The sequence below is a fragment of the Serinus canaria genome, chromosome 5 (genome assembly GCF_022539315.1).
Source record: "Serinus canaria isolate serCan28SL12 chromosome 5, serCan2020, whole genome shotgun sequence".
NCBI lineage: Eukaryota > Metazoa > Chordata > Aves > Passeriformes > Fringillidae > Serinus > Serinus canaria.
Window position 1 is genome coordinate 11,216,912 of NC_066319.1, and position 25,219 is coordinate 11,242,130.

The 25,219-nt window shown below is 41.2% G+C and overlaps 1 protein-coding gene across 7 annotated transcripts in view; it reads left to right on the top strand.

The window, feature by feature from the left end:
- DENND2B (DENN domain containing 2B) overlaps window positions 1-25,219 on the top strand; it is a 153,181-nt gene that overhangs the window by 29,903 nt on the left and 98,059 nt on the right. For 2 of the 7 annotated variants that reach the window (XM_030240508.2, XM_050975356.1), the window contains exons 2-4: window positions 4,279-4,465; window positions 6,657-6,744; window positions 7,323-7,394. The gene's annotated coding sequence lies outside the window, so the exon portion shown is untranslated. The remainder of the gene's footprint in view (window positions 1-4,278; window positions 4,466-6,656; window positions 6,745-7,322; window positions 7,395-25,219) is intronic. The other 5 variants (XM_050975355.1, XM_050975357.1, XM_009102249.4 and 2 more) reach the window with 3 other exon arrangements.

A 25,219-nucleotide genomic window follows, 5' to 3' on the forward strand; every position in this document is an offset into this window, starting at 1 on the left:
AGTTCTGGCATTCAAGTGGTTGTGGCTCATTTGAACATCTCTGTACCACACTCCTATTGTAAACCCAGGAAGCACTGAGGTACTGAGAAACAAACACAGAGTTCATAAAATGTTTTTGAACTGTCTGCATGGTCTGGTTTTGGATTTCTTTTGTTTTGCACAAGCTTGTCCTAGTCACTCTAATGTCACTGTGGCAATTGAAACCAGCTAGGAAAAAAGCCTCATTTTGGCTGTTTCCCATACCCAAACTATTTTCCAGAAAACCCCAATTTTGACTGACCCCAACTGCCTTCCAGGTTCTAACTCTGGCCTTGGGGCATGCAGCAGAGCCTGGTGTTTAGAACACTGTTGGTCACACAGAGTTTCCAGAGGGCCAGTGTGCAGACTTGCACACAAAGCCATTGAACTCATTTTTCTGAGCAGCCACTCTGGAGCGACATTTATGCGGCTTTGCAAAGCACCCTGAGGGCCTTGAATGAATGGATCTCTGCATATTCAAAGCAATATTATGTTTATCTCCTCTATCCAAAGTAGAGAAGAAAATGCTTTATTGTCTGTGGCTTGAGATCTGCCTGCTATGATGTTTATGACAGTACAAAAGACAAACTCTTTGTGTCCCTGAGAAAACACGCGCTGCCACCGGCTTTGATTTCCATGGGGTGAAGGTGGTGGGAATAGCACTGGGCCAGTGCTTGCACCATCCATCCTCCCCAGAGATGAGAAGTGGGGCTCACAGGCATCCCCCTATCATGTTAGCAGCACTTCACAGGGTCTCCAGGCCAGCTTGGAAGTTCAAGTCATGACTAAATAAAGGAAGCCAACTGTGATAGCACACAGAGAAGTCATTGCCTTTTGTCCAAAGGAACATCAGGCTGATGTTCCTTTCTTCTTGGAGTTTCTTGGCTCCTAGCATTCTTCACTTTCTTCTTGGAGTTTCTTGGCTCCTAGCATTTGGAAGATAAGATCTGTCCAGTCAAGGGGGGGCTGTATAAACTTCCTGTGAACTTTCATAGTTGATGATCAAAAGGAATCACAAAACATGTTGTCATTATTTATCTATTTATTTGTCTATTTAGAAGTTCAAAGACTGTACAGTGCTATTGGTTGTGATATTTTTTTTCCCTCATGTAAACAAGGTGATATCATACTGGATGCACAGCCTTAGGCCCACATTTTCCATTTTGAGTTTAACTTAAGAGCTGTTTTGCTCTGGAAAGCATCTTTGCAGGGGAAAAATGTGAAAAATGCAACCACTACCCATATTCTGCTTCAGAAGTCATCACTGCAATGTTTTCTGTCCTTGTGTCCCTTGCTTTGCTAAAAGATTCTCTTCCTTCTGTTAGCTTCATCTAGCCAGTATAACAACAGAGACAGTTCCCCAACAGCATCTTTTTCTTTGTCCCACTACCTGGGACAAAGTACAGGGTAGTGGCATGCCTTGACAAGAATTTGAAGAGTTCCCTTCAGCTGGGGATTTGGCTTATATGACCTGTAATACCATTATTCACATGCTCTAAGAAGGATTCTGCCCCTCTGTTCCCATAAAGTCAAAGCTTTGCAGCACTTGCTCGGATTCACACAAGATTTAGTCCTCCCAAAGTTATATTCTTGTGTGTTCTGCTTCAGTGCAATTCCAGGTGTGAGGGGATCTGGTTTTTGCATTGTCTTCTAGTCCCATGTGGAGCATCTTTTGTCACAGGATGTGAACGGGGGCAACAGAAACTTGTCCTTTCACTTCTACTTGAAAGAAACAGTGGTGAAAAGAGACAAATGGAGATTTTGCATTCATGTGGGGTCAAATCAGAAATCCTGTGGTGTTTCAAGCAACTCATTGACATCTCTCCTGATATGGCTGGCTCCCAGAGGAAGCCTGCTTGTCTCATTTGCCTTTCTGCTTGGGGCATAAATCCACCCTTGATGGGGATATACAGACAAGACAAATAAGCTCTCCTGGGGGGCCTCTCCCCCTCCATCAGTTTTGGACCTACAGCTTCCTGTCTCTCCCTTTTGGGCATGCCTGGGAGGCAGCAGAGCCATGCAAGGAAGGGTGTTGACTGGAAGGAAGATGGGATGCAGACAGGGCTGGCTCTGGAAAGTTAAGGAGGAGAAGGACTTATTTACATGAAATTCCCACCTTTCGGTTATCCCTCTGACTTGGCTTTTGCCTTGGCCTGGCGCCATCTGACACAGTTTGCAGCACTGGGATGTTGAGGGCTGGATGAATTGGCTGCCTGGGCCCAGAGCCAGTTTGTATGGTTTGTTTGGCTTTGCACTGCTTTTCTAGCAGGGTGAGCTATAATATGTGTCTCCTGTCATGAATCAGAGCATAGGTATGGATAATTCTCAAACCAGGCATTCACATGAGTTAATTCCACGCTGTTCATGTTTAAAGTTGTTTTATTAAGGAATTATTCAGCTTATTGCTCAGCAAATTTTCAGCATCATTAGTAGGCTTAGAATGAGGGTTGTGTCTCAGTATGACCAAACAGTGTCTTAAAGCTTTAATTGCCAAATAAAAACTCTTTCCACCTCTCTTTTCTAAAATATATGACATTACTAAACCTCCACTTTGGTAAAATATTGTAGCACGTATATTTAAGTGTATTTTAAGTTCTTTTGAAGTCAATGTTTAAGTGCTTTGCTGAATCAGGGCCTAAAATAATAATACCCACAAAGTTAAGCCACTTTATTTTTGAATGAGTGTTTGCACAGTAACTGAGTGCGTGTCAGCTTCTTGTCATGACCCCCAGGTACAGATCTCCCCTCAGTTTCAGTGAATTAGAAACTTTTTCAAATTGCTGTCTTGCACACAGTTGCAGTGTCAGGGTCAGACCCAAGTATGGCAGGCTCTCATTTGCAGAGTGAGATCAAACAGAAATGGGATATAGGGCCATAAAGGGATTGGCAGCATCTCAAAGAGAGCACAGCTATGATTAGTCATTTCCTATATACATACTGTATAAATACTGGGGATATACACACACAGTTTTTTCTTTTCTGGGTTAGTGAAACCAGTACTGTGCTGCAAACCTGATCCTTGCTAGATCATTGAGGAGGTCATGGAAAATTAATTCTCCTGTTAGAAGAGAGTTGTGCATATTCTATAAGTAATGGATCTGCAATGGGGGAAGAAAACAAGTTCATAGCTGACTGATCTTATTTTTTCACCTCTGCAGCCCCCTTGCAACTGGGGAGTTCCTATGTTGAGTCAACTCCTTTGCTATTATTTACAAGGCTACAATCCACTTTTGCGCTCCTTACTGGGATACCACAATCCTAGCAAAACATGCAGTGGGGCGAAATTGAAGTTAACATGCCACTGAAGGCAGAGGAAGGCTTAATCACTTTGGTAGAATGATACCTTAAGGGTCAGAGGTGTTATCCTGTGCCACTTGCTTTGTTGTTGTTTCATGTTCTTACACCATCACGTTGGAGTGTTACCAATAAGGGCCTGTGCTGTGCACTGTTAATTTAAAGAACTCAGTGGTGCTATGGGACTGCTTCAGAGTGTGTGGTGGCTGCTGCCCTGCCTGTCATCACTTTGCCCCACCTGCTAGTCCACAGAATTCCCTATGCAAAAGTATTGACTGCTGGGTCTCTATAAACAGAGCAGAGAACACAGTTTTTGTAGTGCATGTGTGCTTTACATTAAGAGCTGGCTCGGGCTTTTCCCCTTATTTCCATACCTCTGCAAGTCACTGCCTGGTGATGAGGAAGTGCTGCTCTCGAGCTCCCTGCCTCTCCCAGGGTGAGGTCAGCAGGAGCTGCAGGCACTTTCAGCAGTATTGGGTTAAAACCATACTAGGACAGACTAATTAGGTTTCACTTTTGCTGTTGAGTCTTAAACAAGTACATATTTGTTGAGGTCACGGGGAAGATGGTCAGTAAATGTGTGGGGATGACTCAAAGAAGAGCAATAAAATGGCCATCTTCAATGGGAAAGGGGCAAAAGCCCTTGTAGAGTGGAGAAAGTTGTTTGAGGAGTGGAAAAATCCTAAATCATTTTGCAGAAGTGTTTCTCATCTAAAAAATACAAAGGAAAATGTTACTAAAGTTGAAGCAGTGAGTAATTTGAATTTATGCCTACCAGAGACTTGTGCTGCTGTTGTGGCTGGCTCAGTCTGGAGCTCACCTCTGTTGTGTTTTCACCTACTGAAAGTGATAAACTTTCACGAGGAGCAAGTCTGATTTTTGTTTCCTCTCCTGTTGCTGCTGATGGCTGCTTGGAAAGCATTGAGTAAAGGATCTCAGACTGGGCATCTCACGTTTCCCTTTCAGGGAGAGACTCCAGGTGTGCCTGGTGAGGGCTCCTGCTGTGCACTCACCCTGCTCAGTGCATGTCTGCTCCTGTGCCTCACGTGGCTGCTCCATCCCCATCCCGGGGCCAGGCGTGTAGGAAGGAGTGTGCTCAACCAGTCAGAAAGGGGAAGCGTATCTGAAATAAGAAACTCAGCATCAGCTGCATGTGAGTAATGGGCTGTCTGTCTCCTGCAGGGAGCTAAGGGTGCGCACTCTGATGCCTTTTGATGGCAGGGTAGTTGTGATGTTGTAATTAATGCAAAATCAGCTGTTCACCATGTCCTCTGTTTATGACTTCAGAACCTAAATTGTGTTCTGATGTGCTCAAATAAAAGCTCAGTGAGAAAAAAGTAGGATGTGGGAATGGCTCTTGTTTCACTGGGATCAATCTGAGCTACATATGTCCCCTTTTGGTGAGGAACTGATTTGGGGTGTATTGATGGGGCTTAGAATAGAAATGTGCTTGTCTGAGGGCTTCTGTGGTAGTCACCTGCCCAGGGCCAAAGCTTGGGTCATAGTTTTACTACTGTGCCTTGTTCCTACATATTTGTGTATGCATGATATATTTTAACAACTTTACTTGCTTTGCTTGGAATTTTAAACTGTAACAGAGTGTGCACGTAATGCACACAGCAATTTCCATGATTTATGAATGCCAGCTTGCCTGCTCCCCCAGATCCTTGCCATATATGCAGATGTGGTCACAGAATGAAGTGCCACAGAGCCTTGCCATGAATACTGGAGTGAGATGTGATGCAGATGGTTAGAACACACTCCAGTTATGTTACCAGTAATGGGCTCTATAGAAGAGTAGGGCATGATCAGCCATTTCACTTCTGTTTTGTCACTCACATTCCTAGGGTGTTTTTTTATCACTTCTGTGTCTTTGAACAGTCCCCCTGCAGTGATGCAGTGTAAAATGTTACTTTCCTGTGATGAGTTAGCAGTCACACTGTTAGACTCTTTCCCAGTCACACTGCTGAAATTGTGCCCACTTGCAGCATGTGATAAATTTACCGTAGTCATACACCAAAAGAACTTTTCAGGACAAAACCAAGTCATAATTCCTTAATATTTGGCTCTCATGGCTCTGGCTGGGCATTACTGATGTATTCTTAGCAGAACTTAGTGTGAATTTACAAAATTAGCATATGGTGCTTTCATATCTAGGAACTATTTGTTGTGATGTCATTTCAACATCTTCTGGACCCCTGACAGCTTAAGTAGCTGTTTTATGTTTATCTACCTCTGAGTAGTCTGCATGCAGTTTTTGGTAGCAGTGTAAAATGTGCCTCATGTATATGTTTTTGTGTGATGTTCTTGTTAGAGAGAGAGGGGTGGTTTCAGTGTGCATTCTGCTGGGAGCCCTGTCACTCACAAAATGCAGAGTTTTCCAAAGTACAGGCAATAACATGCTCTGGTGTAGTTTATATGTAAGAATGGCTATATGGAGGCAGGTGTTTCCCTGAAACATCTTGGCTATCTCACACAACCATAAGAGTAATAGATTGGAACTCTTTCATCTCCTGATGTAGAAACCTAGTTATGGTGGTTATATCGTATGTTTTCTTGTGTTCAACTCCCAAAATAACATATAAAGGATCTCATATGCTAGTGTTGAGTTTAAAATGCAGGAGTGGAGCATCATAACAGCACAATGAAGTGGTTAATAGGTACAGAAGAAATTGATTTCCTATTTAGCTTGGCATAGGCAGCTTTGCAATTTTCTGTCCGCTAGAGGGACTGCTGCTTATACTGCTCATTGCAGAACACAGACTCATGAAGTCCCTTCAGTATCTTCCAGGAAGTTTTAAAACTTTAAATTACTGACTTCAATTAAATCCTCTCAAGAGTAAGTCTCCAATATATCTCTCAAAGTGTAAAAACCTTGGGCCCAGTACTCTTATTCTGAGTCCAAATATTTTTAAACTGAATTTTCTTAATAAACGTTCTTTCTGTTTTATAAAGTATTTTCTGTTCTCTTGATTTATCAGTCCAGACTTTCCTATATGACGTTGGTGGGGATTAATTTGGATTCTTTTTGTCAAGGAAAAAATGTTGTATGTCTTTATTTATGTTTGGTGTAAGTTTTGTTTTGCAACCATGGTGCCAGTGAATATGGTAAACTAATCAGTTCTTGTATTCTCAAATGTCAGTGAAATGGGTTTCTCCTTTAACTGGGAGATAGCAAGCTTTGGGTAAGCAGCAATTAAGCTTATAGTCACTATGAGAAAACTTCCAGATGTATCTCTGTGTTCTTGTTTAGCTGGGGGATTTTTTTTCTGGGTTTTTTTTTTTTTTTTTTTTTTTTTTGAGCTGAATGTTTCTGACCTGCCCAATTTTCTTCTTAATTACAGAAACATGAAAGAATACAGGAAGTCCTGCATGACCTTATGAATACCTGTGCTAATTAAGTCACTGGCTTGGTACTGGGAGAACAGCAAGGTAAGCAGTCAGGCCATGCCAGCAGAATTTCTTGTAATCTGCATGATTATATTTCAACAAAGCTTCAGTGCTTTCACATATCAAATTCATAAGTAGTCAGGCAAAGAGAAATAGCCTGCAGGTCTGAATGTGATAGATTTACTTTTAGTTCAAAGCTTTGGTGAGTAAGCATCTCTTTTTTTTTTTTCCTTCTGGGAAAAAAAGTACAAGTTTTGTGATCGTTTTCTCTTTTTTAGAAGGCAATATCTCTAATTTCCACAATCAATTCCTGCCCAAATCTCAGCTTCCTGGGCTGACTCTGGGGAGGGGCTGGAGGAGGGGTGGAATGTTTCAAAACTTAGCTGATGAAAAGGCACGCTGTTTTGTGGATGCCTCCCAGAATTGTTTAAATCTGTGTGTGTGTGTGCGCGCGCTTATGAAAAGGGGGGGAGCGAGATCTCCATGACAACTGGCCTGGCCAGTCTGTGTTCTCTGCAATCATTGTAGCTGCAATCAGTGCTGAGAGAGGTCATATGAAGGAGTTATGGGAAGCACAGCAGGTATTAGACACTAAACGACTGGTTTTCTGATTGCCTCAGATAATAACAGAGTTTTGTCTGGGAAATACAAATCTGAGAATGGAGTGGAAAGGGAAATGCTCCAAATTTCAGGTAACAAAAATTGCCTTTTTAATGTTATGTCCTCCCATTGTAAAGTTTGATGATTTTTAATTTTTTTTTAATTGGTGGTGGTGTTTACTCCCAGCCGAGAGAGCCGGAGTGAGCTTGGATTCTCTAACTCTGGGGAATGATGTCATGCAGCAACAGTTGGATTCTATTAGCCAGGGAAAGAGGAAACATCCTGCGTTTTTTGTTTTTGGGGTGGGAGGGGGGGAAGGGAGTTACTTTGGCTCTTTGTTGAATCTTGTGTAAAGGCTACAAGAAGTGTTTTAAAAAGTTTGTGACAAAATAATTCCCAGAAAATACCATTTAGGACCCAGACAGCACCAAAGCTTAAACCCACTGCAATGATTTCTCCTATATGCAAGAAAATTATTATGGAAATGTTACAGAAATCAGAGGACTTTTATTTCATATTGAATGCTCCTATGTTAATCTTTAATGAAAAAAGGAATTAAACCATAATTAAGCAGAGGATTTGGAGCCTCCCTGCACTTGGGATCCTTTAGTAATTGTTTGGAGAATGTGCTGCTATAGAGTTTCTTTTGGGCTGGGCCCTCTCTCAAGCGGCTGCTCATGAATAGATGATGCTGGCAGCATTGTCCTTAATAAGGTTTTCAGTCCTAGACTGTGTATTTCATAGCTGTAGACCAGCCTTTTAGGGAGAAGACAGTGGGGAAAGAAAGCAAAAAAACTCATAATTTCAGCAATTTGAAAAGGACTTTTCTTCCTAGCTTTCCTTTTGCTAAATGCTGTATTAAACACTCGATGCTAGGGCATCATGCATAGCATTTTAAACAGGAAAAATACCTAATGGGTGTACAACTGTTGTACCCTAATGAAAAGACTTAAAAACTCAATATAATCCTACTTTGCCAAACATCACAAAACCACATTGTATCAGCAACCATGATGAATATATTAGGTCACCATTGTGCTGTTTAAATTCCATTTTGGAGATGCTCATTTCTACTTTTATGCTGTTTTGTTCCCTTCAATGTATTTCAGACATGATCCTAAGCTCGATGGAGTCCATGGGAGTTTTCCCGTCAGCTTCAAAGGGCTTGGGATCAGCCTCAGCCTGAGAACTTCCCAGCCTCTGTGTCAGTCTTTTGACTGCAGGAGCAGGCCACAGGCTCTGCCTTTTCTTTCTTGAACTTTCCAAACAGAAGGTCTTTTGTGTTTCTCCAAACAATGCCAGATGCTGCTGACTGGCTTCAGCGTGGCTGCTAATAACACAAGCTGGAGATGATGGTGATGCTGATCTCCACTTTCTCCTCAAACCTTCCTAGAGGGGAAAGAATGGAAATCAGATCCTTCTATCCCACCTCCCTCCCCACAAATGGCTTTTGTTTACAAGTATGTGTGTGTGTGTGTGCAAATTGTTCCTCAATTATAGGGCTGTGCTTCAGAGGGGAGTTCCAAGAAGACTTTAGGGAAAAAACGCTGTCATTTTTGTGACCTTCCCCAGAGCACTCATGCAGGAGCAGCAGGCTGTGTTGGAGCAGAACTGACAGCTGTCATCTGCAAACTGAGGGCTTACCAGCACTGCCTAACACTTTGTGTCCACCTCTTGCCTACCAGCTTGATTCCATAAATAAATAATACTGTTAGCAAATATCAATAGCCTGGTTTGGGGAAAAAAAAAATCATCTCTTGGATGGCTGGGACCAGTTTAATAAGAAATCCTTGTGCTATTTTTGACTAGGAATTAAATATCTGTGGAGCTGGTGTGCTAATTTGAACCATCTCCTTCCTTAAGAAGGAAAACTGTGATTATTTCCCAATTTTAAGGTTCATTTGAGGGGAAAATGCTATTAGTCCCTGAAATTTCTAAGACAGACAAATCTAAGGATTTTCAATGTTAGAACTGCTGCTTTTACGTGCTTTCATTTTACTGATGATTATCCTGGGAATCCTGAGAGATCTCTGCAAGGAGTTCAAACTGGGTTTTCCAAAGGCAGCAGTGGGTTTTTGGTGTGTATCTGTGTGCTGTGATGCAGCAGGAAGCCTGGTGGATCCTCTCCTAGAGTTTCTGGCTGAGTGGCATTTCCTTTAATGGTCTGTGTTGTAGCATTTGCAAGTTACTTTGAAAAGTGATACAAGGCATCATTCCCTGGGTCCTTTAAGAAAATTTCCATATGTTCTAGCATTCTGAATGGTTTCAAATGAAGTTTTCATATGTTATGCTATGTATACCTTACAAGTAGGAGATAATAATAAAAATTATAATATATTTGTAACTACAATTGTAACAAGATTGACCCATTGTTTTTTCATCTATTGAGGGAGTAAGCAATTCAGGAAGGCTGCTGGTATAGCTGGTAAGGCAGCTGGAGTCCTTGCAGGAGTCTGTGCAGGTGTAACAGCTCTGTTTCAACACAGCACCTCTGGACAGGTCCTTAGCTCAGCATTTACAGCTTTCTGTGGTTGTCACGTTATAAATGCATTCATGTCTGCATTTCAGAGACAGTTGCTTTGTGTCGTCCTGCTATAAATCTCCTCACTGGTTCCAGGTGTCCACCATGTTTCTGCCAGTGGCTGAATGCCCATATTCTGTCTGTGGATAGTCAGTGGCTCTGAGCTTTCCAGAGACATTGGTGAGATCCTTTGGTGGGAATAATTGCTTTCTGTCTCACTTTACTTAGCAAGAAAGTGAAGGGACACAGTAGAATTTTTTTCTCTGTTCTTTACTGTCTACAGAGTAATTTTTATTTTCTGAGGTAAGTGTTTTAATTGCTTGTTTCATCTTGCATAGATCCTGTCTTCTGTAACTCCTTGTACACCCTCTACCTATAGGCTGACAGCAGATGTTTGTGTTGTCTATTGAGGTCAATTCCAAGTTAACTGCTTCTCTGATGCATTTGTCTTTATTACTTAGAAATACACTGCTTTGCAAGTGAGCTGAGGCTAGCTAGAAGCATAGGACTGACTTTGTCTGTACAATTCAATACTAGTTTCTGCTCTTATTCCTTTCTCTAGATTACTATAAAGTCCTTTCTATTTTTCTTCTCAGGGAAAGTCTGTGAGACATTGGAAAAACCCTGTAGTTTTCTTTGTTTCTGCTGTTTCTGTTGAAGGTTGATCTTCAGAGCACCTGGTTGTGGACAGATGTACCATTAAATTCTTGAACACGAGATCAGTGTTCTTCATCTGTAACCTTATGCCCATTATAGGTAGAATTAATTAAATGAAAAAAATGGTGCTGCATGTTTGGTAGAGCTGCTCATGGTGATGCTCAAATGTTTCCTGATTTTCTATAAGTTAACTTCAATTCCAGCAGTATGAACAATGAGTTCAGTTGTTTCCTCTCAAGTTCTGTTTTCTGGTCATGAGTATTTCTGGTTATGAGTGACTTCCCAAGGTGTAAAATATGACACACAAAAAGATCTGTTCAGTGCACCTCACACTGGAGATGGGTATGGCTGCCTTTAATTACAGCAAGAGCCTCGACAGGATGGCACTGTCACTCTGCTCTGCAGTGCAGGCTCTCATTAGTGCTAATCAGTGATCTTTCTTCTGGCTGTGCATCTTTGACCCAGTTACTTTGCTGAACTTAGCACAGTTGCTAGTGTGACACAAAGCAGACTCTTGGCACAGCCCTGATCACAGAGCAGGGCAAGATCTGGCAACTTTCACACAAATCCATTATAATTAAGGTTTCCGGTCTGGGATTTAAACTGTTTCTTTCTCTTAAAAGCCTGAGAGGCTTTTAAAAGTATTTTTTCAGGCTGAAAATAGACTCACTGCTAGTAGAAGCCAAGTCCCCAGGTGGTACTAGCTTTAGGCAGACCTGGAAGAAGCAGGTGCTGCTCTTGTTCCTTCATCAGGCTTTGCAAACCTGAGTGCTTTTTGAACAGAGCCTCCCAGTTGTTCCTCATTTTCTTGTGACAACAGAGTCCCCTAAGCAGTTCCAGGAGTGTTGTACGGTTGGCTTTTCTCCAGTGCCAGCTCTTATTCTGAGTTCAAGCCTCATGTAACATTAATTTTCTCTGCCCCCTTGGAGCCAAACTGCTGTAGTCAAGGGGCTGTTCAAAGGAGTCCTGTTTCCCAGCCCTCTCAGAGGCAGGGCTTCATCCTGGAACCCTTTTTGCCCATCCTGTTGTAGTTTGATGACAAGAAGATGAATTGGAGGCTAAAACTTCTGCCAATGGCAAGAGCATGGTCTGGCATCCCCTGTGCAGCTGGCATCCAAAGGATACAAGCCATCAAATTATCTGTGCTCCTGGGCCAGCTGAGCCTGTTGGTTTATGACCAGAACATCCCTCCTGTCTTTAAAGCTTCCTTGAAAGTTAAAAGGTGTCACTAAACATTTACCACATTTATGGGGCGTGCTGAGGACAGTTGGGCAATTTGACAGTCCAGAACCTGTTCCCTACAATGCTGTTTCATGCCTTCTTGGTAGAGAGCAAAAAGCAATTTGAGCTGTAGCAGTATAGAAACATTTGCAGCTGCACAACTCACATTCCTGTGTTTCAGTCTCTCACAGGCTCATGCAGACCTTCTATTATTAGTTTTAAAAGAATAGCTGACAGCTGATTAATTTGAATGGCGTATTCCAGAGAGAGCTGTTTTATGACTGTCAAGAGTAGCAAGCCAAGAAAATATTGACTGAAGTTAAAAAGAGATTTCTGATGTAGAGCACAATCTTGTTTATCCAAAAGATTTGTAGGGGACAAAGCCATCTTCATACCACCCTGCTGTCAACAGGTTCAAGCTCATGCTGGGGGAGGTGAGAAGCTGAACACCCAGCCTGTTTTGCATTCATTCCCTCACAGTTTTCTGGGAGAGTTCCCAGGGGTTTCCTGGCATGCTGTCACAGGGCAGGGGCTGTATTGCAACTCAGCCTTTAAAAACCCACCTAAAAAATAATTTCAAGTGACTCATTCTGGTGCTGGTTTTTGGAGAAAAGTCAAGTTGGTTTCAGGGAGGAAGAGTGAAAATAAAACTACTTTTGGACAATGGATATGCTCTGTGTAATCAGCTGATGCTCTGGATTAGAGCTGCTCTCCTGTGCATCAGACTGGGTTTCACTGCTGTACTGACCCAGCTGCACTCAGGCTCAGGGCAACAGATGGGCTTTTGGGAAGGGTGTGAAGATCTAAGAGCAAACATTGGTTTTTCAGTGGTGTCTGGTCACCCTTTTTGTTTCCTGTGGAAAGCACTGCCCTTGTGTGCCACTTGTGTGCCCAGGCAAGACACTGCTCACAGCCTGGGCAGCTGAGGCACAGTTGCAATGCTCTTGTCCTGACCTTTGGCTTCAGTGGAGAAGGAGAGCCAGTCCTGTCCCTGGAAATGATCCATTTAGGCCTTCTGCCTCCTTCAGCATCAAGCCTCTGCTATAATATTGAAATGTCACTTCCTTTCATGGGTCTGTTCCCCCTGACCTTCCTGTGGGAGACTCTAGTGTGGCAGGAGTTACAAAAGGTCAGAGTGAAGAGAGGCACAGGACAAGAAGGCAAAATCATGCCCTTCTAAATGAGATTTGTTTAATGTAAAGGCTGGATGAAGGCAGAGGTTGAACCAACTGCATTTAGAAACACTGACTTCATGCCCACGTGTTTGGAGCTCTTTTCATGGTGAGGGGGCTGCTATCCAAGCTGGTTGAGCAGAGAACCCATCAGCCAGTTTTACTCTTTTCTGCTCCAATCTCAGTGCACAGTAGAATGTGCTGTCAGATTTTGCGTGCTCTCCTCTCCTCTGAACACATTATCCAGGTTTCTGCTGAAACACATCATGAGCTGAGGTCCCTGCTGTGGTTTATTTACTATTGGCTGACGTGTATGACAGCAGAAAACAAAGGTAGGCATGACTCAGTAAACAAATGTCAGCCTGACTTGGTGCCATGTACTGCAATGGCACAGGATGCCTCCTGGGATCAATCTGCAAGAACTGGGCATTCAAAAAGCAGCCTGAGGTCATCAGCCTGCAGTACCTTATCAGCAGTTCCCAGTGCAGGTCCTGTGCTTGTGACTCTGATAATGGCTGTGCTACCTGTTCTAAATGTGTGGTGAGATCCTCAGGTAGAGGAAGGCAGTGGAATTATGCTAAAGGCTTTCATGATGTTTCTGGAAAATCTGTGTTGTTCTTGTTCTAGGTAGGGCAGGCTCATTGAAAAGTGGCCACTTATCCAGAGACTTCAGGGAGTCAGGGAATGGCTGCTCCAGTCAGGCTGTCAGATGTCCTGAAATCCTGAACAAATTCCTCTTTCTCCACCTCAGTACTTCCATGTACAAAACCAGGCTGCATTAGGTGAATTCTCCTGTGTACCAGCCTCTTGCTGAGCAGTATCAGGTGTGTAATGTCATTTTGGCAGCTGCATTTCTGGTGAGATCTTGGCTACAGCAGCAGTGCCCCTGGGTTGACTTGTCTTCCAAGACCTGGCATCACGAGTCCCTCAAGGTCACAGTGACAGGACAGGCTCCAGAGTGAACTGCCACTGGTTCCTGAGAAGGCTGAGTTTTTACCACCTGTATTGGTGCCAAATGATATGCTGGCTTCTGGAAGCATTAAAGTGTTTACTATTAAAAAATGATTTGTCAGAGAAAAGGAGAAACCTGTTGCTTGCAGTGAGGGAGCAGTCAACTGCTCCTGAGTCTGAGTGGAAAAGGGAAATGCTAGGAAATAGGTGGAGGAACAGGGCAGGAAAAAAAGCCAGCTGATATTGTGAAGGAGTTGAGAGAATGTTAAAACATAATTTATTCTTCTGGCTTTTCTGTGAGGTGAGCAAAGTCAAAACCCAGGCTTCTGGCTCAGCTTATCATTTCAACACTTATCATTGCAAGATTTGCTTATGATCTGATTTAAAAACAAACTTTGTAGATGGGGAATCCTGTAAAAGATTTTTCCACTATCACATTTTGGTGCTCCCAAAACAAAGCAGTCCAGGGCACTTGTGGCAGTGGGTGATACTGGGACCTGCTGGGCTGTTTCACTGCTGAACTGGAGCAGCAGCTCTTGCCTTGAACAGATTGCCCTTGTGACAGTGGCTCGTTAAAGATTGTTCCATCAGTTATGTTTCCATGACAGCCTCAGGTCTGACAAATGTGACAAAGTTGTGTTTTATCAGCACATCCCCTGTGGGCCCTAGTCAGGAAAGCACATGGATAAGGAGAGAAAGTTTTTCTTCCTGCTCTTTGTTACTGACCGACTGCTGTTTGTGTGTGAAGCAGCCAGCCATGACTGGCTACATTTCTCTGTAATTTGCAGTTCCTCCTGTGTGGGGCTGAACCAGTGCTGACTTGATATATTTTCCATTTGTTAAGAAGTTTTATTTGTTGTTTTGGGGACCAAATAAGCTCTAAAGGTCAGATGAAAGTTCTGGAGATCGAAGCAGCAGTGGAGCAGTGCTACAGGGAGGCTTGGGCATTCTTGAATCAAACTGACTTTTTTGCAGAACAGTTACAGAAAATCAGATAGCTATGTTGGCCAGGGTTGAACCTGGGAGGTGAGCAGTCAGACTTGCTCTCTTGCAGTTCATTAAAAAAAAAGAGCAGGAGCATATAATTTATATTCAACTAATATCTCCCTTTGAAATTACTCAGTGAGCACTACAAGATGCAGCAGTCTGCAACCACTTGTTATCTGTAGGTTATCTATTAATATGTTGTAGGCCAAATCACACTCATACATAAAACATGGAGGAAAAAAAGCCTAAAATTATAGACATGGAGAGCTCTCTTTTTATCATGTACCTTATCAATCTTGATTCCTAGAAGGATCTGTAATACCAGTATTTTCCCCTCCTATGCAGGGAAGATAAAAGAAGGGAAATAATAGTTGTATAAATAAGATAATATGACATAACTAATAAAAAGGAGAAGGGCTTTTTGAAGTAGAACATAATTGTAGGTACACAGTTTGTGGGAATTGGGAATGGGGCTGTGGCTGAGCCCCATCCCCAATGGGCTCCAGCTGTGAAAAGCAGGTGAGCAGTGTTGAGGGCAATGAGCCATGGAGTGCTGAGGTGTTACTGACCTGTCACCAAAGGGAACAGAGGGCACACAGGTGCAGTGCATGAACATGAGGGGTGTGAAAGGTTGGGCTGAAGGACAACATCATCTCACCTCAGAAGGCTGCAAGCATCTGAGGTGAGATGATGTTACTCTGTATGGGCAGACACCTGAAGCCCTCTGATGTGGTGAGAGGTAATTGTCTATGGGTTGGAGCTTTCTGATGTTGTATGGTGATACTCTGTGTAGGGTGGCCCTCTCATCTGTGATATGTGCTGTGGTGTATGCTGTCACACATAATTGACCTTTTCTGAATAGAATCAGATCTGCTTAGGAGCATTCAGTCCATCTCTGAGGAGAATTGCAGCCAGGATGGAGCTTTGCTATTATTGGCAGGTATTGGAGCTTTTTTTTTAACTGAAGTGATAGAACCTAGGTCCTTCCATCAGAAGGTCATGAGTTGAATCCTGGTGCTACACTCAGAACACTAAAGAAAAAGGAATCAGGATTTCTTTCAGACAAAGTTTTGTCATGTACAAATAGCAAATTGTAGTTTCTGAGAGAGTGGTGAGACACTGTAGCAAGTTGCCCAGAGAAGATGGTCCAATCCCTGGAAGTGTTCCAGGCCAGGTTGGATGGAACTTTGAGGAACCTGGGATAGTGAAAGCTGTCCCTATCCATGGCAGGGGAGTTGGAGCTAAATGATTTTTAAAGGTCCCCTCTAATCCATACCATGTGATAATTCTATAAACTTTTTGACACACCAAGCACAGTCAGTGGGAAGATGAAAGACCAGGATGCAAATGGATTTGTTCTCAAAGGATGCTGTACACCTCAGCACAGCTGGGTATTTGGTGAGGGAATACCTTTGTTTTACTTTTTTAACAAATTCAAATCTCTATTTTGAGAAAGAGGAAAAAGACTTCTTAAGGACAAGGTGTTGCTTAATGAATGAAGTACTTCTATGCAAGGTTGAAATTCTGTTGTGTTTTTTGGCATTGAAAGTACAAAAGGCAACATTTGAGGACAGTCAATCAAAAGGAGCTGACAACCATTTTATAAGGCATGACCTGTGTATGTAGGCTCTGCTGGCAGCAGTGGTGTGCAGCATTACCAATCATGTTCCATGTTCTTTTGCAGAACTACAGCAAAATGAGGCATTAGGTGACTCATGAAGTTTACTGCAAAGTTTTCTTTGTCTCCTGGTAACAGCCAGTCCCAGCAATGTACCTCTTCCATTGCACCTTTGCAGGGATGGTGTAAGAAGCTGTGTGGGTGACATCACAGCAAACTCCAATTGCCTCAGTGTTTGAAGAGAAACTACTCAAGTGAGACCAACATTTTCAGTTTTGTTTGTGTAGTGTTCACTATGCTAAGCCTTACTGTGTTTCTGAGGTAATGGGTGTAATAATAACTGGGTTAGTAAAGCTCAGGCCTGATAATCACCACTGTTAAACTGAGTAGAATATTGCCTTTTTCTAGATGCAGCTCTTCTAGAGATAGTTAGTGGCTCTTAAGAATCAAAATGTGTCTCTCTTTTGGTTAAAAGGAAAGGTGAATGAATCAATGCATATCAGTTTGCTCACCACTTTCTCCCAGACTTGTTACAAATCTGTGGCTAAAAATGCAGTACTTAGAAAATCTCTCCATCTTGTGTCTCAATGGAAGTTTGCATTTCTGTTGTTTTTCTACAACCAGCACGTTCCTGTTGGCAGTTTGGGTGGGGAAGTGGAAATCCAGAATTGTGGAAAAGTGCTTTGTTTCTCAGCTGGCTGAATCCTACCTTGCAGTTTTCATTCTACCTTGAAAATCTTCCCCCAGAAAAATGAGTCTGAACCCTCGACAGTATTCCTGTAAAAGCAACTGAGTCATTGCATCTGTCAAGCAACTGTCTTAGTGCCTGAAATGAACAGATAGCTAGGAATTTTCTGTAAATCTGTGTTACACTATTCATTATTGTTTCATTTGTGTTTAGTTACACAGGGAGAAAGCAGTCAACATTGCTCTGGAACTGTGGTTTTTTTTTTTGTTTTGGTTTTTTTTTTTTTTTTTTTATTAATGTAGTAGTAGGCAAAACAAAAAATAGTGTGACTCATAAGGAGTAAGATGGAGAATAAAGAGATTTTTCTCTCTTTTTCCCCCTCTTTCCTCATCATCAAAGCCTTCCAACCAATATATTTTTGAAGCAGTTCATGTTTCACGGCTAAGTGTTAAGTTTCCCCCACTTACACTAGCTAGGTGGAACATCTATTTGCAGTTTCATAGCTGAGGCTTTATTATGCATTCAGGTGAATAAACATGACAAATATCTTTGTGAGGGAGTTAACTTGTAATAAATCTGTGGTGTACACAAAGCAGCAGATCAGGTCTCAGCAAAGTGTGTCTGAGTAGATGATTATACAGATTTTTATTCTTTCTCTCTCCCTAGGTAAAAAGGACAATATTCAAAGGGGATGTGCAGGATGCTGTATTCAATTCTCTTCTTAATCTGAAAGCTGCTATGGGTGGGAAGGAAATTGCCTGCATTTCCAGTTGTGGGAAAGACATGTGGACAAATGCCCTGAAGGGCAAGAGGTGTGTAAGGCTGTCAAGAAACAAGGAAAAAAAAGGCATTAAAACTAATTGAATAATTAGATTTTATTCAAGCAGTGATTCATAGAACTTGGTTTTGGCTGTCTTTGGACAGAAACTTTGGAAGAAGCAGTGGCCAAGAGATGATTGAAAATGCACCACAGCTCTCTTGGCGTATTGCCTTCCAAAATAGATGGTGAAGCATCTCAGTGGGGCTATTAGCTGCTGTGTTAAAAATGTTTCTTGGTCACAAACAGAGCTACCCAGAGATGAGTTTTAAAAAGCTACTCTACAGCAGCTCCAGTCAAAGCAGGGTTCATTCTAAATTGTCATCCATGCTGTCAAATGACTGCTCAGTGTCAGTCAAAGAAAGGTGGAAGGTTTGAAGGGATCTTGACTGTTTTATTAGGTGACCAGGTAGATAAAATATGTGAATACAGTGCAAAGGGGATGTGGGAGTGGCTTTGACTTATCAAATGGGAAGCTTTTTACCAGAATGTAAAAGTTTGGTTAATAGTTAACAGATTAATAAATTTTACTTTATAAGAATTCTGTACCTGATAACTTTCTGTACCTGAAATTATGACTATCATAATTTCCTTTGTCTTCATTTAAAGGTTTATGTTAACTGAAGTCTAGTTTCTACTTCTCTATGTATTGTGAAAATCTGATTTGTGGTGTGGTATGAGTATGTCATGATCAACCCAGAGATTTCTGGTGCAATAAGATCTGTGAGAAAAACTAGTATTTAAAAATGACATGTTAAATCACAGATTGGATTGCTGGATCACATCCTTGGGCTGGAGGACAATGTCCCTAATTTCCCTTCCCTTTTTCCAGAAGAGGAAATTGTTCTAGCTCAGAAGTTGATGGAATGTTTTTTGTAATTATTTTAATTGCTTTTACCTTGTTGTAAACGGGCAGCAGATGCTTCTTTCATCTTGCTGTATGTGGAGAAGTATCAATGAAAATGTATTTAGCTCTGCTGCAATATTTGGAGTGATCTTTTTGCCAGAGAACTATTTTAAGAAAACTAGAAAACTGTAGACAATTGCTGCAAAAAGCAGAGACCCTATAGATTGAAATTGGTCATACCAGTGTTGCTGAATCCTAAATTCCTTTTAATTTGAATATCAGAGAGTAATGATTACCTGGAGAACCCTAGGGAGGCTCCTGAAACAGCTCAAAGTTTAGCTGATGTAAATAAGCCTGTACCTCTGTGCCACATATTAGCTGCAGAACATGCAATGACTGGGAAACACTGGTTGCTTTTGGGGGCGTTTGAAGCTGTCAGAGAGCATTACTGTGATTTTACACAGGAGAAATGGAGCTGGGCTGCTGCACAGACAGTCTAGTGGTAACTTGAAGACAGACCTCAAAGTCTGAGACCCCACTTATGCTGTTACTGAGCTAAAAATTTGAGATCCCACTTATGCTGTTACTAAGGAAAGGACCTTTCTGATGCCTTTCCAGCTCAGACTGTTGCAGCTGTGTGTGCACAGTAGGTTTTCTTTTCTTTTAGTCATGTGGTACATAACTGGACTTGCTTCTTCATGTCTCTGGGCAGTTGGATTCTGCTGTATTTTCTCTTTATGGATGATCCTGGTTGAAAAGTCTGCTAATCTCCATTGGACATGACAGAAAAAAATGTTAGGGATATGATTTTGAAACTGAAAAGTGCAGCACTGTAATAAATTGTGGCTCTCTGGTTGAACATGAGGATAAAATTCATTCCAGACCCTGTGTTCAAATGGAACAGTTTATGAATGGAAGCACAGCCCCATGGATTGTATTTCAGCATTAGTCTCTGGTTTGGAATTGTGCTGTTTCCAACACAGACAAGGGTATATATTTTATAAGCTTTCATTCTTCCACTCTTCAGATTGTTCGAGGACAAAATCTCTTGTGCTGGAGTTGGCAGTGGATTATATGCCATAGGAAAAATACTTTAGTTCTTTGAAAATAGCTCTTTGTATTTGGCTGAAGGAGAACTAGCTAATACTTAAGAGATATCACATTTGTATTTTTTTCTGCTTTACCTTAATTTCTTACTAGTCATGTCTTCTGTTCATCCCCTCTGTCCCAGCTCTGATGCCTGTCAGATGGGGACAGCTCTGTCAAGTGACATTACAGCCATGAGTGCTGTCATTTGAAAAATCGGTGTTCAGTGAAGCTGCCGTAGTGTCAGTTAGTATTGGTTGTGTTCAGATGGGCAAGTGGAATACAAAAATGGTGTAGTTATTAAAGAAACAACCAAATCAAGAAAAAACGTGCTTAAGCAGCACCTATTAGGAAACTAGGAGTCTTGGACTGAAGTCTGTGAATGTTCCAGCCCCTGCTGCAGAGAAACAGCAGCTGAGTAATAGATGCTTAAAGATGAAGTCCAAGCCAAAACCTCCTGTCAGTTAACATGCTGTGGTTTCACCCACTGCCTAGAACTGTTTAGTTTTAAACCTTTCAGATGGTTTATGTTACAATGTTGACAGAAACAAAAATGAGATGCAAAAAGAAAAGCTTAGGGAAAAAAGCTCGAGGTGTGATTTTACAGATGTTAACTGGGAATTTAATTTTTTAAAAATGTATTCCTTCTCACTGGGGTATTTAAAGATGCTGAACTCCTGCAACTTTGGCTGAGAAATGTTTATTGATGTCTAGCTATTTCTTCATCTCAACTGACAAGACAGAGTGTTAGTCTTGGTTTTACTGATGAACAAGGAGGTGAAAGACCTTTGTTCAAATAGGATGTTTATTCAGTCTATCAAAACATTAGTTACTTTTTTTTTTAAATAATTGGAAAGAATTAAAGGGAGGACTAAAACAAGGTTCCTTATTTCAAGTAGAAAATTGTGATAGAGCTACAGCAGCTAGTTTGTAACATCAGATGGACTGAATCTTTCAGGTACCCAAATATGAAGGACACATGAAAACAACTGTTCCAGCAAAAAAAACCTCTGGAGATATTCAAACCCCACCTTGGATGAGATCCTGTGGAACCTGCTCTAGATGAACCTGCAGCAGAGGTTTTGGACTGGATGGTTTTCAGGGGTCCTTTTCAGTTCCAGTTATTCTGTGATTCTGTGACTATTATAGCATGCTTGGAAATTGCAAATACAGTATGTTTTCCAGAAAAGGAAAATTCAGGTCAGTGATTTTGATAATGATAAACCAACTCAGAGGGAAAGGACATGTGGAGCCTTGGAGTTTAAAAGATAGATTGTGTTGAGCAGTCTGATAATGCTGAATGCTCTACTGTAGACTCAGAAGTGGCATGTTTTTTCTTTTTGGACTTGTGCTCAGTAGGAGAACCACAGAGAGAAATTTACAATCCAATAGAGCCACTGGAGAATGAATTGATAAGGATGTTAAGACTCTTGTTGAGAGAAAAATATCATGTTGTACAGAGCTTATGAATGAACGACTATCTTGAGACTACTTTCATCCACTATCTCCATAAAAATGTTCGTTAAAAGGAATATGCAGTTAGATTTTATCCCTCTACGCAGCTGAGTTGGTGCTTTTTCAGACTGAAATAAAGGAAATGGCATGACAACATCATCACCTGAAGATGAAGACAGCCCAGGTGGGCTGAAGGCAAGCAAACACAAATTTTAACTGAAAACAATCTCGTCACAGGAACTGGGGACTATACGAAATGGAGAGCAAGGCAAGATTGCTGTTGGGGCAGATCCTTCAAGTCTCTTGTTTAGTATGTAGAAGAAACACCCTTCCTTTCAACTGCTGATTATGACTTAAAATTTTTCTTATTTTCAGTTTTAGTTCAGCTTCTTTTCATAGCCCTTACTGGTGAGAATATGTGTAGGCAACAAAGTGGGAACGGATGTTGCAAGTCTTTTACTGACCCTTTGAAAGCTGTAACACAATTGAGATAAATTAGTAGTACCAGCAGCCTGTGAACTCTTCTCAAGAATGTTCTCTTAAACCAGAGGGTAGCAATCTGGGTCAAATCCATTTGTTAAGTGATGTACTAAATATTTTTTGTTGTTGTTGCCAAAGCGTTAGTTTAAATAGTTATTTGTCTGCATGTTTCTATTTTTTGTTTCTTAATGGAAGCATTAATGTGTATTTTTAAAATGCTTTTCTGCTCATAAACTGTACCCTGAATATTTTCCAAAAGAGTTTTTAATAATAGTTTCTGCTGAAATTAGTTATTGGGGGATTCATGGGCTGTTTGATAGAGGAAGCGTGGGTTTTCTTTGTTGCTTATAGTGCCCAAAGAGAACTTTAATTTTTCACCCCTACAACACCCTCTAACAAGCACCAAAATCCCATGTTTTGCCCAGGGGCTCAGAGAGTACTCAGTGAGACTCAAATTGCTTGGCTAATCTGAACAGGGCTGATGGAACCCTTCAATCAAAGTCAACACTTCTCTTCCCCTTCCCAGTTCCTTGCAGAGAAGAGTATTTCTAATTTAGTCTTTGTTTCTCCTTAGATGGTTGAGTTCCCAGGTGACTGGGTAAGTCAGGCAATAGTAATAATAGAGGTTTTGCACTATGTAGTGCTAGATAAAATAAAATAATCAAAGGTAGATCAACTTTATGTGAAACAAGTAAAACTCTTGACGAAATTAGAACTGAGCAAACACTTTTTACCTTGATTTACCTTGACCTTATCACTGAATTTTTCAGACAGCTTGCTGTCTTAAATCTTCTGTATGATCTGTGGACATCAAAGCAACCTTGTCTAACAGCACAATGATTAATGGGGCTTGGCTGAAGCAGGGTAACTTTGAAGGAAAATATTTAACTGGCAAGAAGCTTTTACTTCTTCCAATAGAAAAAGAAAATTATTTCTTAAAATGTGTTTGCTTCTCCTTAACATGGGTAAAGTACCTTGCTGACAGTGTTTTGAAAGACTTCTGTAATACTTTTAATGATATTGTTATGTTGCTTCCTCATGTGGAATTTTGGCTCTGTTTTTTGTCTATTTTCATTGGGCATTCACTTATGGAATTACTCTGAAAACGTGCTGTATTGAGTGACATACACTGAAAGTCTCCCTCTTTTCTTGTAAGAAACAAGATTCCTTTTGCAACTTGAAAGCCTCTTTGTGTGTGGCAGGAGTGAAATACCTTCTGAGAAACACGAAGCTCAGTAGTTGCTCTCTTGAAGGTGCCTGTGCAGCCAACTCCTGGCTGACTGCTGAGTTTAATACTTTTGTGTTGAATGAATTGTCTGCTTAAAGCAACACTGAACATTAATGCTCATTCTAGCACTTGTGCAGCACTGTGAAATAGACAAGATGCAGAAGAAACAATTCTTCCTTCCCCAGAAATTATGTGTAGGGGAAGGATGGATTGATTAAACTCAGTGTAGTGAAACAAAATGCTGGGTACATCACTGTGCATTGACTCACCTTTAGTTATAGATTTAAATGTTGTACTGTCATGTAAGAGTATGGCCATAGGGGGCATCTGAAAGGACTCCCTGTCAGCAGCCTGTTGAGTTTCAAATATGTTATTCATATGATTCTTTCCTTCCTCCAGCTGTTTCCACAAATTGGAAAGGCTTTATTTCAGTTTATAAATGCCATTTCCCCATTGTTCGTGCCCACAGATATTTTCCATGCCCAACTATCCATCCTCTCAAGAAAAGAAATCCTGACCCTATAAAAGAAGGCATGTGGAATGATCCTTTGAGGAGCAAGTCCAAAATGGCACAATATTGGATTTGCCATCTGCAAAGTTTCAGCAGCTGGTATTCCTCTGTTCTGTATCTGTGGGTGGGGATATGGGGCACAGAGCAGAAAATGAGTGGGGTGTGGTTGCATTTCCAAAGAGCTCTCATTTTTTGTGTTGTGGCTTCAGCTTTCCCATTAAAACTGGAAGGGCCAAACTCCCTTGTGTGAGAACTGAATGGAGTAGTTGCTTCATGTTTTCCTACAGCATGAGGTGAATTTATCACACACACACAGACTCCAAACTTATTGGCCTTTTGATGAAAAGAATGGTCAAAGAGATGAGAAAATGCAATTGTCTGAAAGAACAGAGATAACATAAAATTAAACTGCAGCTTGACCAAAAGCCCTCAAACTTTAAACCATTTTCTCACATATATTTTCTTTAGCACCTCACCTAGCTACCATGAAGAATCAGCCACAGTGAATTTCATGTTTTTCTCACCTTTACATTCCCTAGGATCAGAAAAAAGCTTCTTAATGTGACTTTTGCATCTAAAACATAGAATAAAGAAAACCTGTTGCACATGGATGTTCCACCATGCATTCTTCCTAGGTTAAATAGGAGAACATTTGTCTGGAGAAAATAAGGTAGAAGTTCAGATATTAAGTAATAGGCACACGCTAGAGGAGAGAGGCACTTTTTCCATCAGGAAGCTTTAGGAATTCATGCTCTGTAGGAACCTGTGAATCCTGGTGCATTTATAACACCTACAATTTTCAACACAAATTCAGTTAGAACATCTCAAACCTAAATTGTCAGATGAGTAGCTTGTCACAAGAGGTGTTTGAACTGGATTTATAATCTTACAAATCTTTACCTTTTGGAGTTGCAAAAGGCATTTTTTGTTGCAGCAGGGTGGAATCTTCTGTCAGTCAGCTTTTGTCCGCTGTGCACTGGTACAATTTTATCTGCTTCTACAATACAAATCACCTTCCTGGGACCACAAAAATGTCCATAGGTATTTATCTACCTTTTGGTGCACTAGGACTGAGTTTTAAATGAACTGTGGCCAAGTTTGTGGTACCAACTGGAAACCACATGGAATCTGGCACTGCAGACTTCATGCCAGACAAGTGTTCGGTATCTGTCTTGGATGCTATGATTTGTTCATTAATCAAACACAAGTGGAAATACGTTCACAGGAAGCTGACACTGAAGAGTTTCTGTGTAATAGATTTATTTTTTTTACCTTGAAAACTTATTTGTTTTGTGATGATGGAATTTTTAGTAGGAAAGTGTTGCTTATGTACTCTGTGTGTATACTTTATTCTGCTCAATTTACTGGAGAAGAAGTTTTATTTGTGAAGTTTACTATCAGCAGTACCTCTATTTGTAGCTATTTCTCTATGTGTAGATGTGCATTTTTAAATTCTCTGTTATCTGGTATTAGGAAGATGAGTGTGTGTGCACCTGAACTGAAGGAGGAACAGTGAAAAGAGTAGGAAACAGGAGAGAAGTCTGAACTGTAATTTCCTTTCTGGTATTGCCCTCTATGAGCAGTAGCAAAGGAGTGTCTGAAATCAGAGTTAAGGTGAGAACTGCATAAGCATAAAGTCTATGAAAGCAGAATAGAATTGTAGTGTTCCCTTTCACTA